Raw genomic sequence first — 17,365 nt, 5'->3', positions numbered from 1 at the left:
GACACACAGACATACAGACACACAGACCACATAGCGGTCAAACTTATAAAACCCTTCTTTTTGCGTCGGGGGTTAAAAACGGAGACGCTTCGCTCAATCAACTAAAACGAGCCCACATACCACTACCCAGCGTACTCAGATACAGCGATTAACTATATTGGATACAAATCTCATCGCGTTCACAAACATTATCTTTACGAAACTCATAATTAATACAACCCCACCTCTCTCCACCTTTCCCTAACGATAAGCATTTAAATAGTAAAAGGTAAGCAATCCGAAATTTCACTCAATTTCGTACACCTTCGATAGCTCAGTTGGTAGAGCGGTGGACTGTAGTTGGAAAGTAACGGGCATCCATAGGTCGCTGGTTCAAATCCGGCTCGAAGGATTGAGGGTTATCTTTTTGTATTTATCTTTAATAATCTTTGCGTGAAGTGGAGTTTAGGAAAGCAATGGAGCTATTTATATCTTATCACAAGGTCAACATGATTGATAATAAAGATAATACATATTTCGTATTTTTAAATTAGTACCAAATCTGTCGAATCTGTTTTCGTACATAAATAAAAAACATACTTACATACAAAAGTGCTTGGAAAGACAACACATACAAAATAATTGATGGTAAGGCGTTCTAATTACTTAATTTGAACACTAGAATACTTACCTATTAAGCTAAAATTGCCTATAAAAATAGTGCATAATATTGTTACACTTATAACATATAAGTATTTAGTAGATAATTGTAATAAAAATATAATATATATAATATATTTAACAATATGAAATAATAAACGCTCCTAACTCGATAAAAGCAATTTATACGATTACATCAAACACCAAATAACAACCATCGTCAAAAGCATGTAAGAAATGAACTAAAAAAAATATTACAAAACTCAAAAATTATTCGTTCAATTTCGCTAACAACAAAAATATCCGACAAAGCGTATTACTAATTAAAACCTTTAAACATCCGACCTCATTTAAAAGTTAACTGAAACTCCGTAAAAACGCAATCAAATTAGAGCAAATTCGATTGTCGAGAGCCTGCACCGCAACCGGCGAATCGTGAGAAATCAATTATTCGAATCCCCGATGTCTTCTTCTTTACAAATTAATTTAAATTGAAAAGAGTATTTTTCTCCGTGTTCCGTGGAAACGATTGTTGAGATGAGATCTTTTGTAGGTACTACTTATAGAAATTTAATCGCTTGCCAGGGTGAATCCTTTTCGTTATCAATTTCGCTATTATTTCTTTAGCAAATCATGTCAACATGACATTACTAGCAACAAGTTCCACCCTGGTACGTGGTTCAGTTTCCTCGACTGTACAGTCAACGTCATAAATAAGACAAGTGATAATTTCTGTACCTTGTCGCTTTCAGTCGTTACACAATTTCGTATGGCTTTTCCAACATGACGTTAAAGTGACAAGGTACAAAAGTGATCACTTATTTATGATGTTGACTGTACATTTCTTTTTGTGACTTTTAATTTAGTTTTACCTGTGTCAATGTCTGAGTGCAATCAAAAACTTGAAAGTACTATACTTCTAGTGGTTGATTTGATGTATGTCTAGATTTTACAAAATAAAAACCCAAGTTAACCTTTTATTTGTAAGCACCTGGGCGACAGAGGTTTGCTCGGGCTGAAACTCGATAATAAGCGTTTTCACAGAGATAAGACCAAGCTAGATCGATTTGTCATCCCCGAAAACCCCCACATACCAAATGTCATCGAAATCGTTGGATCCGTTTCCGAGACCAGCGAAATATATACAAGAATTGCTCGTTTAAAGGTATTAGATATATTTTATTTACATTTAATTCCCACAAAATCCTAGCCAATTATACGCAAATGAAGTTAACCCTTTCGCTGCCTTGTGAAACTTTTTAATTGCTGTTAAATCGAAAAGGGATCGTATCTAAAAAACGGATCCATTGTCAGAGGAATCATTAATCTGTGTGGGTGTTTTGTGCTGTCGTGCTTGGCGGATTTGGAATGCGATATCGTAGAAGGGTTAATTATTTTTTTGAGTTGAAATGTTTACTCTGATTTAGATTCGCTTTAGAATTTGAGGACTCAGTTAAGGCTTTTCTTGGCTTATGGAAAAAATATAGAAAAATCTCTTAAAAACACATTATAATAAATTATGAACCACTTGAATAAATAATATTTCTTTCAAAATTAATTATACAAGCTAATTTACCATATTAAATGATATTGTAACGGATAACTTACGTCTTAAATCGAGTTTAGCTCGACATGGTTTGGGATAAAAAAAATGTGCTGTACCATTTATTTTAGAAAAGTAAGAAATAAAAACCAAGAGGATTACTATCAGAAATTTCCAGTGTAAATAAAAAAGTGAGTAGTGAAAAAAAATCTTAATGGAGGAAATATATATGTAATTTAATTATAAAAAGTCTCAATATTATTTATAACATCCATTTTGACCATTAGAATACAAAACGTTAAACCAAGATCAATATCTAAAACTGCAAGCACAATCACACACACGACTAACTGCCATAAAACACTGCGTCACCCCTAACCCTTCCACTGATTCATCTTAACCCGTCAACTGTTGATGGATCAAGATATTAATACCAAAAGCGTGGCGAATCTGACCAACTATAGGCATTTATAGGGTTAGCCACGCGTCAAATCAAAATAAACTTTAAACTTAACCACGCATAGTTCAAATTTGAGTGTTTGATTATGTCGTTTTTGTACACTGGAAAAAAGACTTTATGTCTACAGCTTAAGGTTCAATTTTGTTGGAAGGGTATGTTTTAGCGTATACATTTTAACCCTTTCCATGCATATTTAATTCGGATTGTAACGTTCGGTCTTCTTGACTGATGAGCGTGATTTTTGCTTAAATTTCTAAGGATTAATACTTTGTCGTATTGTAATTAGAAGGATGATGCCTAATTGCTTTCGCGCCACGTGCTCAAGAAATTGTATGTGGAAACGGGGCTTTATAATGCAAAAACTTGTTTCATTTCTTTCGTTTTTAACCCCCGACACCAAAAAAAGGGTGTAACAAGTTTGACGCCAATCTATCTATCTGTGGCATCGTAGCTCTCAAACTTATGGACTGGCTAGCTTTTGCCCGCGGCTTCGTCCGCGTGGAATTCGGTTATCGCGCACTGTTCCCTCGGGAACTGTGCATTTTTCCGGGATAAAAAGTAGCCTATGTTACTCTGTGGCCCATAAACTATCTCTATGCCAAAAATTACGTTTATCCGTCGCTCCGTTTCGACGTAAAAGACGTACAAACACACACACACACTTTCGCATTTCTTTTTGTATTTTTTATTTCAACTAAAATGATAGATGTCGCTAGTGCTGCTGCATAAGTAGCGTAGTAGGTAGAAATAAGCAACCTGAGGTATGTATGCATAGGAAAAATTCGTGTCTAGATTCCTGTCCAGCGGTGGTGTAGGGGTTATAGCACGCAGCACGGATTGCTGAGGACCTGGGTTCGATTCCCAGCGCTGGTCTCTTTTTCTGGTTTTTCTATGCATCCGTCTCAGTTTGTGTTTTCAATTATTAGTATGGATTTTAATGCGTATTTTTCAAGTAAAAGCGAGTTAGTTCTTAGCTACTTATCTAGGTTGATTAAGTTGTAGTTGCTGCAAAATCCCTCCCCGTAGTCGTCAGGTTACTAAAACGTATGACAGATATTTTTTATGACAGGGTGCCATACGAACAAGTAGGTTACCTGTTGGGAAGTGCCACTACCCATAAACCGCAACGTCAAAGTATTGTGGATGGTAAGAGATCACCACCGCACATAAACATCTGCAACACCAGGGGTCAGATGCGTTGCCAACCTAGAGGCCTAAGATGGGATACCTCATGGGGTGTTATAAGTTTGACCGCTATGTGTCTGTCTCTCTGTTTGTGTGTCTGTCTCTGGCACCGTAGGTCTTAAACAAGTGGACCGATTTGATTACGGTTGTTTTACCTATTTCTCCACATCTGACCACCGCCAGCGCGGCTACTTGGTGGCAGGAGTCACAATCCGGATGGACCTAGCACAAGATCCCGACTTGCCTACCTACCTAGTTTTTTTGAGCCTCAAAACTCGTATTTTCTTATACAATGTTTAATGCTTTTAAATCTTTGAAAATGCGCCTACGATTTATTACTTAGCAAAATTTACTTTCGGCAGCAGTACTGGACTGGTCACTTGACAAATTTTTGACGCATAATAAAAGTACTAGCTGTTACTCACTACTTTTTGTGAGTTTTGTATGAATTTTACGCTTCTCTAAAAATACACTTATGGCTAACTAATTATTACAAAAAAAGATAAAAAAATATAAAATCAAGTAAAAAGTTATCTATCTAACATTGACCTCTGAAAGGCACTAAAAAAAGTAAACGATGGTCAAAGACTTGTTTATATAAGGAAATGAAAGGTCAAACTTAAAAACAATTTCGCATGCGACTATTAACTAATTCGTAGTGTAATCGCCCGCATAGTTAAATATGACCAGTTAGATTACTATGCACAGGGTGTTATTTTTAACAAGAATAATAGTAGGTTGTACAACAAGAGCATAAATCGAGCCATTTTACCCAAGACGTTCATATAGACGTTCGAGCCGGTACGGCGAGCGTGGATAGACACGTCGAGGGGAAAATGGGTTTAATGCTCGAGTTTTACACTCTGCTTTTCACTTAGATTGCGAGGAAATGAAACAGCAACAGTGGAAACAATTGTTCCCTTTCTTTGTACCTTTTATTTTTCATGCATTGTTATATAATTATATTTTTTTACTTTTATTGATTTATTTTGAATGATTTTTAGTTTTATATAAATTAAAAATTATGAAAAAAATATGTAGAAACGTTTTCGTTTGTGACTGTTTTGCTTAGGCGAAGATTTTACTTTATGCACTAGAGCATAAAAAGTCATTTTATGTTGCCTAGAGATCCAGCATAAACACGAACTTTACGAACATGAGAAGTGAAAAAAACTCTTTATGCTTTTATAGCATTGGTTTTATACCTTTGTCTGTTCGGCTTGTGATTGTTAGCTAATGCTAACTTAACCTACTGTTTATTTTGGGATTAAAAACCAGGAGTTTATCAGAAAAGCCAGCATACGAAAGGAGAAGTAACCCAAATTTTAAGACATTAATTATGTAAATGTTATTTATGCGCAATGCGCAATGGGGAGTTCTATGTCCAACAGTGGACATCCTACGGATTCATGATATTATTGACACAAACAAAAGTAGAGCATCCTGTGCACTTCAACGAACTACCTACGAACAAAATAAACCCCTTGCTTACTAAATGAGCTTAGAATTAATATGCAGATGAGCTAAATAAGCTCAAGTTGATCGATTAGGCCCTCAATGCGCCCGCATCGGTGTTGGGTGTACTTACCTACTTTAAACTTGCATTAAAGAATGGACCAATTGGCAAGTTGACGAGTTTGGTGACGGGAAGGACACCCTGTGTATTTAAGACTGCATGTGCCAACAAATGACGACGAGATAAGAAGATTCTTACGAAATGTAAAGTAGGTCATGTCATTAGGAATACGATATTATATAAAAATGCTGACAAATAAAAGGACAAAATGACAGAATAGGAACTTGAACCATTCCTCAACGATGTTCGTGATGATAAAAAGTGATGAATCATTTTTAGTTTTCGAGTTTCTTGTGTCAGATTTTGACTAGGTATGATTCAGATCATTTTGAATCAACCCGAATCAATGTTTTATTGAAGAATACAATATGTTATTTAGTATATACATTAGAATGTACAAAATGATATTTTTCGTATGTGTTGCCCCCTGTGTTATTTTTGACCAATATTTTTTGTCTGTGTTGCCAATCTTTGCTAATCCAAGATTCACTGGTTCTAAAATTCGCTCTTAGGTTTTTAATAATAAATCTGTAGCTTATTATTATTATTCATGCAGCTTTATTTGATGATTGCAAAATCATGACTGCTAATGATGTTACCATCATTATAATTGTGACAAGCCTATATAATTCGTATTAAAAGTATTATAACGACCCCATTCGCATGCAATGTGAAGTTTTTAAATTTAAATTCAGTTTGTACAAAGCTTCTGAGACGAATTGACATCATTTGTAAGATTATTCATTTATTTCTAACTAGCTTTTACCTGCAGCTGTGTTCGTTTAGATTATTAGATCTGACGATGTCTGTCAGTTCAATTGAAAGTTTATACTAGCTGTTTTCCGCAACTCCGTCTGTAAACAATTCATTGGTCGCTATCCTGCCGGAAGTAGGTACATAATTATTTATTTATCAGTCTACCAAGTGGGAAACCTGCTAACACCTCACCTTCCAATACGTTGTCGCCACTCGAGGACCTTTCTCCCCCAACAGCTATCTGTTCTTTGAACGATGTGCTCCGCCCATTGCCACTTGAAACTCGCAAATTCTTCGAGCTATGTCGATGACTTTTTCTTCGGGAAATTTCCGTATTCCGGGATTCTATCGCGCAAAGAAACTCCGAGCACAGCTATCTCCAACTCTGGTCATTAAGTTAAAGCAGGATTCTTCTCAAAAGGGGTTTACCGAACCGGTGGGAGTTTTTTTTTACTTAAGTGCTTGCTTTAATCTTAATAATTTGCAAAAAGATATTTTGACTTTGATGTTGACAGAAATTTGTTGACGGCAAATTTAATTAGGTACACATTGACATTATTGCATCTCAAACGTCTTGACATAGCTCGAACATTGCCTTTGGATGTAATGCGTAATGAACTGATTAGATCGGCGCGTAATTACTGCAATTAACAGTTAATACGCTGATACGACTAATTAGCCAAAGACTTGGATATCATGCAGTGGCATGCAACTGTAATGTCGTTTAGACATTACACATACACTATGTTATCTATCTATCTATCTAACCTTTAAACGAGCACTTGTTGTATATCCATACCAATATTATAAATGCGAAAGTGTGTGTGTGTTTGTATGTTTGTCCGTCTTTCACGACGAAACGGAGCGATGGATCGACGTGATTTTTGGCATAGATATAGTTTATGGGCCAGAAAGTGACAGCTACTTTTTATCCCGGAAAAATTCACAGTTCCCGAGGGAACAGCGCGCGATAACCGAATTCCACGCGGGCGAAGCCGCGGGCAAAATCTAGTATTAATCCGCAATAATTTAACATCTGTAACCGTAACCAGTATTATTATTTTATTTTATTTATTCGATGGATGGCAAACGAGCAAGTGGGTCTCCTGATGGTAAGAGATCACCACCGCCCATAAACACCTGCAACACCAGGGGTATTGCAGATGCGTTGCCAACCTAGAGGCCTAAGATGGGATACCTCAAGTGCCAGTAATTTCACCGGCTGTCTTACTCTCCACGCCGAAACACAACAGTGCAAGCACTGCTGCTTCACGGCAGGATTAGCGAGCAAGATGGTGGTAGCAATCCGGGCGGACCTTGCACAAGGTCCTACCACCTGCAAATGCTGCATTATGCTGCATTATGTTTGGCATATATCCGTATCCAGATACAAAATGTTCCATAAAATCCATCCTCGCGCATCTCTGGTGGAAAAACAGCTTAAAACATAGATGCGTGTTTCTTATCTCCTATTTATCATTAAATCCTGTCAAAATAATTAACAAAAAGATTGATACGGTGTTTTACAGTAATTTGTGAACATTATCGTTTAATGGATGGGACCGGGGCATCGAAATAATTAAACAAGTTTGTAATCGGTGTTTAGAATAAAATGTGGGTAGTTGGAATTAATTATTCAAATTTAATTACCGGTATGCACAGTGAAACGTATTATTATTTTTTGGTTGCTGCCCGTGTCTTTGCCTGTGAATAATTCGTTTATCGCAGCAAGTGTGAAAGTTCGAATAACCTTACCAAAACACTGCTTTCAAATAAAAAAAACCGCATTCAAATCGGTTCACCCGTTTAAAAGCTACGGTGCCACAGACGTACACACAGATATACATACACACAGACACACATAGGGGTCAAACTAATAACACCCCTCTTTTTGCGTCGGGGGTTAAAAATAGAAAACCTCCAACATTAGGTATGTCATCCTACTATCTATGTAATATTATAAATGCAAAAGTTTGTAACTCTGTTTGTTTGTTTGTTCCATCACGTCTAAACCACTGAACATTTAGATGAAATTCGGTATACAGATAGTTTGAGTCCCGGAGAAGGACATAGGATAGTTTTTATCCCGGAAAATTGCATAGTTCCCGCGGGATAGCGATAAACGCATACTACACGGACGGAGTCGCGGGCAACAGCTAGTTTTAAATAAAAATGAAAGGAAATTCATTCCTGGCATAAGTCCATAGATATCAGTCCACCCGTTTGAGATCTATACGGTGGCACACATAGACCGACAGAGACATAGGTACATTGGCCGGAGTCTCCTCGGAGTTTCCTCCTCCTTTTTTGCGTCGGGCAAAAACACAAAAACAAATATGTAAATACAAATTGTCAGTTTACAGGTAGTCATTGGTATCAACACGTTGCGTACTTATTTATTTTTTAAGGAAAGGAAGTAAGTACTTAATATTTTTTTAATAAAACAAACTAAAGTATATTAGTAGGGTCTTTACTAATTATTCTTAGTAAATGCTGTAGAAAATATGAGACTAATATAATAGCATCACTAAAAACCATATCAAACTAAACTTCAAAAACAATTTACCTAACTAACAAATTAAATCCCTAAGCACATCAAATTGTTTATCATATGACTAATAGGAAATAATCACAGAGTAATACCATTATGGACAAATTCGATTGTCGAAAACTCAACCGATATTGGGGTTGACAATTTTCGAATTGGAATCCGAAATGTATTCACCCCACGAGTGTCAAGTGAAACAGGGAGGTTGGAAGATTAGTATGGGGTAATACCACTTGGCTAGTTATTTGGTTGATGTAAAACTTTTTGGCTGTGCTTGAAAGACTTAAATTGAACAGCTTTTTCGTTTTCCTGGAAATTTAAATAATAAAAAATCAGAAACCTACCTTTTTGTTCCAAACGACATAAATAAGCAAACTTGTAGTGTACACTGAGTTGACGTTTCTGTGCGTCATATTTATCATGTTTGGCCTTGGCCTCACTGTATCACTACTGTGTCGACAAGAATGACATTTAATAGCAAAAAAAGAAAACTCTTGGTTATAACAAAACTCTGACTGGTTTCTATAAAAAAATCTAGTAACGATGTGATGGAAAAGATAGAAGACAAGCTATATTTTACTTGTGTTTTACTTGTAGGTGTCTACTCTATCAATTGCACTTATTATTATTATAAACAAAGTTTACCGCTTTATTAATAAATTTTGTTGATAAACATTTGATTGAAAGACTTATTAAATAAATGTATCATTGTAATTAACAATGCCCAAGAAGAAATGATTACTACATTCCCTACTACTTCACCGTGACAACTCGTATGTGTCTGTACATATGGCACTGTTTGCCGACGACAGATTTTAGATAAAAGTGATACCTCAAATTTCAAAACGGGGATTAGAAAAAAGATACCAATTTGGGGACGATATATTTGAAAACGAAAATTAAACTAAAGTGGTCTGGTATTACGTTTCTAATTGGATTTATTAGCTGTTCAACTTTTTTCATTACTTTTTCTGACTTAATTTGCAATAGGTATATTTTAATTTCATTAAGCAATTCGCGGACACCATTTTGAAAAATTATACATCCTATATCTTTGGATACTTAATAATATTATGTTGATAACCATCCATAGAGAGGACCAAAGGAATAGACAAGCACAACACTCCTTTAGTCAGTTGGCTAAAAAAAATCTAACAGAAACAGAATACTTTCTTTTCTGACGCCATATTTCAAATTACAACAAAACCAACAAAAATAAAGCAACGCAGCATATTTTTGAATCGAAATTAATCTTTAGAGATTACCCTTCCAGCAGAAATTATTAATACACAGTCAACTAGCCCGTGCAAGGGGTGAATAAATTTAATATGACGACAAAGTGTCGCGTCGCGACCAGTAACGCGTTCACAATTCGATAATTAATACCCTGAATTACATTTCGCAAATAACGGGGCACGTGTGGAACCCTTTCGTAATAAATGGAATGGTATCATCGCAAAGGTTGACGAGGTAAATCATGACGAAGTTTAATGTGAGAGTGTTCTACGGTTGGTTGCGGTGGTTCGATCGTACTTAGGAAAGAAGGGGGCTAAGTAGAAGGCTTATGAAAGGAGATATTAGACCTGATTTGCGTAAGCCAAGGTACTGAGACGCTATTAGCTGAATTAGAATCAAATGATGATGTGTGTACCGTCAATAAATATAGAAGTAGATACATGGAAGAAGAAGCATGAAACTTGAGATAAATTCCTTTTACTAATTTAATAACGATACAACACCAACAACTTGAAGAACACTTTTGGTAATAAAATGTTGAGAATATTTTGTGAGTACTAATATAAGAAAACATTAACACTACCACCACGTGAGATTGACGGTACTTAAATAATGTGCACGCGGGTCACTTATAAATGAATAGTCGAAGTATGCCTAACATGTTTCAGACCAATCCATGATCTTGACAAGGGTCAAGAAGAGCTCAAACCGGAAAGCCAATCGTGAACCGAAAAAAAAATTGTGATTAGTGGAAAATTATTTATATTGTAACATTTTATCTCCTTTGTGAAATACTTAAAAATGCAGTTTTTGTGCCAACAATACTAATTGCCGTTGAATTCGCATTCATTTTTCTTATTAAATATTTTATTTGTAAATAACATGTAACATTTAATATTTTCAATATCATGCTGGTTGTAATGCATGTAATTCATAAACCCCCTTTTATCCACTCCCCAAATGGAAATATGGCAATGTGATTCAACATTATCATTTCGCTCCTGAAAATAAAAACAGACATCCGCGTCGCGTATCAATATATTTATGACACCCATTAACGACAGCATTGTAACTCACTGAAAGTATAATCAAAATAAAAATAGGTATCAGTAGATCTTCAATATTCATGAAGACATAACCACGAATTATTGTTCGACTGGTACAGGAGCAATATTTTTCTCAATCACCATTAGTCCGTATCTGGGAGCCTACCGACCGTTACACTGGCTTCGATATCACCGTGCACTCTGCGTCTGTCACCCTAAAATCTTTCACCAGTATCTTCAATTGTTATTTCGAATTCAACCTTACCGCTCTCGCTTTTGGTATTACAAAGGTTTCCAACTCTACCATCGGTTTGGTCAGTTTACGCTTGACTCTCATTTGGCAGTAGAATGCGGAATATGTCGGCACTTCACTTTTATTGTATCAAATAATAGGGGCGCTCTTATGGCCATTATCACGTGTTTGATCTAAAATGATACTTCGTACGGCATGCACTTTGTTGAGGGGTGTCTTTGTGCGTTTGTTAGCTGCCAAATTTTAACCGATATCTGTAGAACTGAGCTTCAACGAATAAGGTTGATAATCCTTAGCGCTTTGTGTCGGTGGTTTTATAATACCGTGTCCATCAACGTGGTGGCTATTGATAAAGCTCTTTTCAAAAATTGTGAAGGGGAAATTTCTGAGGCGTCGGGTGACAGGTCTTATTTATCTTTCTTTTCACATGCTACTTGAAATTCTAATGGAACTATCACTTGCCAAAAACGATTGAATTTTGATGTGACAAAAATACTGTCCTATTGTATGTTTTTATAGACCGGTGTTACATTTTAGTTGTATGAATAATATTCCTTTTTTTCCTTGCTTTACCAGAAAATTATTTCAGCAGTCATATTGTCTAAACCGCAATTGATAAAGTTTCATTGATTTTAAATTAATTAGGTACCTTCGACGGCCTGTGGCGTGCATTGAGTAGGCAGCAGAGTAACCAAGCGCTAGTTCTAGATGTCAAATTAAAGTTTTATGAATGTGAAACTTTGTATCATTCAGTCATGTTCGATGTTATATTACCAAAGACCTATGTAGTAGAACGCTGGGCTGTAGGAGGCTATCTAAGCGCTCATTTATTTAAATAAACAATAATGAAATATGTATCACAATACTAGGTACTTATTTCTTTAGTAACTTGGATACATTTAAAATTTAAAACAAAAGTAAAATGAGCAAAGGGCTCTTAACAGAATCGCATTTTAACATCCATAAAGCCATCTTCCTTCAATATTTCCAACAGACTTCTGTCTCCATAACCCATAGATTTCGCGCTCGAAAGCATCTTTGAAGACAATAAACTTAGCAAACGGCGCGTCTATAACGCCCAGCCATTTGGACCATTCCAACTTAGCTTCGGCATCCAAGACATAACCATTTCCTATTCTCATACAGGGATCATTCGCTGACTGAAACTAGTCTGCGAACTGACATGCGCAATCAAAACACAATACGTTATAAATGGTTCACATTATATCAGTACCAAATTCTTCTTCATTCTCAGCTACATCCCCTTCTTCAATAACAGCCGGTATGTCATCTCTATAAGGTTGTGGGTTGTTGAAATTGGGATGCAAAGTTACTTTTGCTTGTTGTACGTCAGGGCTTCTCAACTTTGGCCCATAACCATCCCGCTGTGAAACGTAAAGAGAAGCAATGGCTGTCGATAAATTTTGTCGCTTTATTTATTCGCATAGTTTGCGGGTGGCGTCGTCTCAGATGATTACGTTGACGGCCGCGTATTTTGTATCGACGTGATGAATAAAAGGTATTTGTTATGATGGAAAATAAAAGCAAAAAGCCAACGACACGCGGTGTTCCCAGGCGGTCACCCATCCAAGTACTGACCGCGCCCGACGTTGCTTAACTTCGGTGATCGGACGAGAACCGGTGTATTCAACGTGGTATGGACGTTGGCGATAGTGAGAGCAAAAGTAAGAGTTATGTCCATAACGGCATAGAAAAAAGTATTAACCGTAGTATATAATAACATCTCTGAGTTGGGTAATCTATTTCTGTTTACGGTCGACTTTGCTGTCGAATAAATTAATTTCAAATTATTTTATTTAATACAATTTAACTAGATAAGAAATTATATAAAATAAGGCCCAACTCTGTTAATAAATAATAGTGAAATTGAATACTAAACTAAAACATAATTATATATAAAAGGCATAAGTATTTTGTTTTCTTATCTACCTGTGCACATATTTTTTATTCATGTTTACCTTAATTTGGTGTTTCTGGAACAAAATTCCATCAAAAACCCTTACAAAATTACATCAAAATTGTCTCACGTAACAAGGAAACGCTTTTTAGTAATGAATGATGTTTAAATAAATTACTTACAAGCTCCGAGCAAAAAGGGCGTAAGTGACGTAATTTTTACTGGCGTTTACGACCTTGTTGGATGTCACTAACATCGCTAGGGAGTTAATGATAGGCTTTCAAATATTCAGTTGTCAAGCTTGGAAATTATTGTGGTTTGCCTGTTTTGGGGATTGCGGTTAAGGTAAATGTAAGTAATTGACGTTTGAAAGTGTTTGTGCTAGAGTAGCTGTTGTCCGCGACTTCACCTGCGTCTACGGGAAACTTTGCTTAAGCCGCGTTTAGACTTGCAAGAAAAATCGTGCAAGTTGCATAGCTTTGCGGCACTCGATTGACCACTACAAACTCGTTGGCTTTACAGCCTTGCAATGTAATGCAACTTGCACGATTTTTTTTGTAAGTCTAAACTCGACTTTAGGTAGGTAGAACATAAATGTCTGCTTTATAACACAGTGTAATCGACTATTGTTTAAGATTATGAGCAAACCACTTTCAAGTTTTGAGTTAAGTATTTAATTAATACCTTGTATAATTACTTATAATTATTGGTATACTAGTTTGTACCTACATTGCTGAATAAAAACTTACCTAGCTCAATATGCAATGTAATATGTAACAATTACACGAGACTAAGAATACACATATTAAGAAAAAATAACCGTAATATACTTAAACTTAAAACCAACTTAATTAAATCTAAAAAAGGCCCCCGTGGCATGGTGCCCAAAAGACTGGCATCATATATCTAGTAGAAAGATAAAATAACATTTATTATGTATTAATTACAAGGAGCCCTTCTTACTATTTTAACACAAGAATCCCTAAATAATAATTTGTTTTGAATCGACACGTGCCCAAGACCGAATGGAAATAATTCCATAGCAATTTGCCACCCATTTTCTGGCGTTCCTACCTACAGGCACCCAAGCGTTTGATCGCTGTTATTTTATTTGACGAACAATTTTTGTTTTTCATGTTTATGGAAATTATGGAATGTTTTTGTTTCATTGTGTAAGTGTGTTGTTGTTTTGAAAAGATTGGCTAATGGATTAGTTTTAAGTTTTTGTGTGGAATTAGGTGATAAAGAAAGGGATGGTTTTGCTTAGTAATTTTATTACTGCCATGGTTCTTCCGGCGAATTCTTCTCCTCCGTCTCTGAAAAAATAGTTTTTCGTTATTGTATTGTATTGTAAACTCTTTATTGTACATAAAAACACATGAAATTAACAAATAAAATAATAATAAGAAGTACAAAGGCGAACTTATCCCTTAAATGGATCTCTTCCAGTTAACCTTTGAACGATTGACAGGATATCAGAAAAGAGTAGACGCTACCGTCGTCCCCGTCGGCCGTGTCATTTTTCGTTATCCCACAGGAATTGTGTAAGTTTCCGGAATAAAAACCCTACATACTGTGACTCAAACTATCTAAATAACGAATTTCATATAAATCGGTTCAGCGATTTAGACGTGAAAAGGCAACAAAATACTTAAGTTTCGAATAAGACGGAATTAAGCTATTGCCGTCTCGCTCGCTCTGTGTTATCACGTCGCTCTCTAATGAAATAAAACTATTGTTAAAATCAATAATATCAGTGATAAATTGCCTGCATGTATAATTTGAACCTACCCTACAAAAGTTCACTTCACCTACACAATAATAATTTCACTCAACCAGGAAATTTTAAACTTCTGGTCCATTTGGAAGTAAACCCAAAATACCCTAATACTTTAAATACGATATAATATCCAAAAGACCTATTCCCATAAGGAATGAAACCCGAATTAAGTAACAAATTACCAAAACAAAAAGAGCCTTTCTCGATGTGTACTTATCCCAAATAAACTAAACTATAACGTGCTATAACAAAACAACAACAAAATAATAATAATATGAAGTCGCCCGTGCCGACGTAGCTTTATCGCAACGCGATGACGTCACACGCTTCGGCGCCTGCAGCAAGCGTTCGATATTTTCGTCGCTCCGCTTACCGCTCCGATAGCCGTGATCGTCTAGTGGTTAGGACCCTACGTTGTGGCCGTAGTAACCCAGGTTCGAATCCTGGTCACGGCAGTGCAAGACACTGTTACGGCGGAGCTTTCTTTTTTCTTTTTTAGTTGTGTTATATTATAATTTATCATAACAATGACAAAATAATAAAATTGAGAGAAATTAAAAATGTACTTGGGGATTGTTTTTTTTTTTAAATAACGAGTTTACTTGTTTGCTGTTCTAATACTCTCTGAATGTTTTACATGAAGCAGAAAAATTATGTACATATATTATTTTTCCCCAAAATGCTAAAGTGTCGCACGAGGTGACGTCGCGCAGAACTATACTATTCCTGGCTATATTTTCATCAATTTTGTTTAATGAGAAAAAGTACGAGTGCGAAAATGAACTATACTATTCCACGCATCAATATAATATATGAACCTGGTAATATTTATCTAAATCAGATTTTTTGTTTAATTGAGAGAAGAAAAAAAGAATGTTCAGTATTTTCTGATAATCTGACAAATGAAAAAATTTTTGGGCACTATAGGTAGCCCATCCAAGTAGTTTTTTTTTATTGGCGCTAGAGCTTAACGGACATACCTCAATAATGATAATTACAATAAAATACAAAACATTACAAATAACTCATTATTATACACCAACACATAGTAAAGAAGAAAACACAGGTAAATAGAGATTTTGAGAGGCGACCTTATCGCTTCAGAGCGATCATTACAGCAACTTTACAGTGGACAGAAGTATCTAAGGATAATTCTAGAAATATTGTAAATGTCAGGTTTGTTTGTGCTATATAGCTCTGGAACCACTGGATAGGGAAATCTGGTGGTCAAGAGCGGAGGCCTTTGCCCAGCAGTGGGACCACAGAGTGGGACACAGTTGTAGACTAAATATAAGTATATAATATATATTAAATGTTATTATAACGGATAACTCACGTCTTAAACCGAGTTTAGCTCGACATGTTTCGGGCTATTTCGTAGCCCTTCCTCTCAGGAGCATTTAATATGAGTGAGTCTCACGGTAGTTTCATGTTCATATGTAATATATATTTCACCTTAACTCTACTTATACATATAATAACAATATAACCAGAATCTTGATTACGCGACACATTATCCGTTGTGGCACAAAGCGAAACAATCAATTAAATGTCGCCCCATGATCGCCGACATTGTCTAACTTGGGATATGGAAAGCGGTTTATGGTTTGTTATGGTTGTTAATAAACGAGTGTTTAGATTTTCGAGTTGGATTGTACTTTGGTTTAATTAAACCTGGCCAAGATCCTTTTTGACGCAAAAAGAGGGTTGTTATAAGTTTGACCGCTATGTGTGTCTGTGTGTCTGCCTGCGCATCGTAGCTTTTAAACGGGTGTACCAATTTGAATGCGGTTTTTTTATTTGAAAGCAGGTTTTCTAGCTGCCACCACTCCTTCTTTACACTATCATTAATATTCATATCATTTGATGTAAAATAATGATTCATTAGACCCCTTGTTGGAAAAATCCTTTTAATTAAGGCAATTAATGATAAAAGACGTGTGCAGCCAAGTGGAAACGAGGGTAGCCAGAAGTGAAATTTGTAAATTAGACTGAGATGAGAATTAGGGGGACTTTGATTGCTGACAATAGTTAGTGTTCTTATTTTTAGGGTCCAGTATCTCTGTTAGGAAAAGCGGAACGCCCTATTATAGTATCACTTTTAAAAAGGTGTTTTTGCATACAAATACTAGTACTTCCAGTTGTCTTAGAAACTCAAAATCCTACTTCATATTATAAAATGTGAAAGTTTGTGAAGATGTTTGGAGGTTTGGATGTTTGTTACTCAATCACGTCTAAACCACTGAACCGATTTAGATGAAACTTGGTATATAGATAGTTTGAGTCTCGGGGAAGGAGATAGAATAGTTTGCATATAAACGAATACTACGCGAACGGAGTTGCGGGCAACAGCTAATTTGGTATGTTGTTCTTATATAGCACAAACAAATAAGAAAAGTATGTCTTTTTTGTCTGCGGCTGATAT

At 35.9% G+C, this 17,365-nt stretch overlaps 3 non-coding genes across 3 annotated transcripts; 2 read left to right on the top strand and 1 right to left on the bottom strand.

Annotated features, from left to right (window-relative positions):
- The first annotated feature begins 302 nt into the window (after positions 1 to 302).
- TRNAY-GUA (transfer RNA tyrosine (anticodon GUA)) lies at positions 303 to 391 on the top strand. The gene is given in 2 exon segments: positions 303 to 339; positions 356 to 391. It is a non-coding gene; the product is annotated as a tRNA-Tyr (tRNA).
- Positions 392 to 12,792: 12,401 nt separating this feature from the next.
- LOC141439469 (5S ribosomal RNA) lies at positions 12,793 to 12,911 on the bottom strand. Its single transcript, XR_012452594.1, has one exon. It is a non-coding gene; the product is annotated as a 5S ribosomal RNA (ribosomal RNA).
- Positions 12,912 to 15,323: 2,412 nt separating this feature from the next.
- TRNAH-GUG (transfer RNA histidin (anticodon GUG)) lies at positions 15,324 to 15,395 on the top strand. The gene has a single exon. It is a non-coding gene; the product is annotated as a tRNA-His (tRNA).
- The last annotated feature ends 1,970 nt before the right edge of the window (positions 15,396 to 17,365 follow it).

The sequence above is a fragment of the Choristoneura fumiferana genome, chromosome 20 (assembly GCF_025370935.1).
Source record: "Choristoneura fumiferana chromosome 20, NRCan_CFum_1, whole genome shotgun sequence".
NCBI classification, from domain to species: domain Eukaryota; kingdom Metazoa; phylum Arthropoda; class Insecta; order Lepidoptera; family Tortricidae; genus Choristoneura; species Choristoneura fumiferana.
Note: the sequence above shows the minus strand (reverse complement) of the source record. Positions and strands in the feature narration are given on the sequence as shown.